Raw genomic sequence first — 1,094 nt, 5'->3', positions numbered from 1 at the left:
TCCTAAACTGTTACATAATAAGTCCTAGTAGAAGGGGTTTTCCCAACTTATTCTGCAACCCTCCTTCCACCACAAATTATAGCAGGTTTTCTTGGACCTTAAGTTTTGGTATGAGTTTTAATGTCATTTTAACACATTCTGTGAAAAACCCTGTTGAGATTTTAATTATTAATACATTATAGTTATTGATTAGTTCAGTGAAAACAGATCTTTGTATGTATGTTTTCTTGTTTATGAAAAGATTTGTCCATTAATATAATTTTATCCATTAAGGCCTTGCACATCTTTTGTTAGTTTTATTCTTAGGTACCTAATAGTTTTTTTTTTTTTCCTGTTAATGGATGCTTCCTTAAAATTACAAACTTGTGCAGTTCTCAAAATAATTTTTCTTAAGATTTAATTTTTAAGTAATCTCTACACCCTACAAGGGGGTCAAACTTACAACCCCGCGATCAAGAGTCACATGCTCTACTGACTCAGTCAGCCAGGTGCCCCTCAAAATAATTTTTTAATAATTTGCTATTATAATTCAAAATATATTTCTAAAATTCCTGAAATGTCAACTCTTTTAGTATAAAATACATACAAATTGTACAAAAATACAAGAGATACCCTCTGAAATGTGAAAGTATTAGTATATTATTTCTCTCAAAATTGGAAGGAATGTGTAATGTTTTTTATAGTACATGATTTAAAAAAAAAAAAAAAAGCCAAAGTCTAGAAAATGTTGATTCAAGTCCCTTGCTGTATTTTAACACTATATTTTGTTTTTCTTCTTTTAAAAAAATTTTTATTTTATTTTGTTTTATGTTTTTAAAGGTTGTATTTATTTGAGAGACAGAGTGAGAGAGAGAGAGCATGAGCAGAGAGAGGGGCAGAGGGAAAGGGAGAAGCTGACTCCTTGCTGAGTAGGGAGCCCAACTGGGGGCCGGATCCTAGGACCCTGAGATCATAACCTGAGCTGAAGGTAGACACTTAACCAACTGAGCCACCCAGGTACCCTAAAATTTATTTATTTTAGAGAAAGACAAAATCAAGAGTTGGACACTTAACCAACTGAGCCACCCAGTCACCCCTCTTGTTCTTTTTAGTTT

Source organism: Neomonachus schauinslandi, chromosome 5, assembly GCF_002201575.2.
Source record: "Neomonachus schauinslandi chromosome 5, ASM220157v2, whole genome shotgun sequence".
Classification (NCBI taxonomy): domain Eukaryota; kingdom Metazoa; phylum Chordata; class Mammalia; order Carnivora; family Phocidae; genus Neomonachus; species Neomonachus schauinslandi.
The sequence above is the reverse complement of the archived record's forward strand: the minus strand, read 5'-3'. Positions refer to the sequence as shown.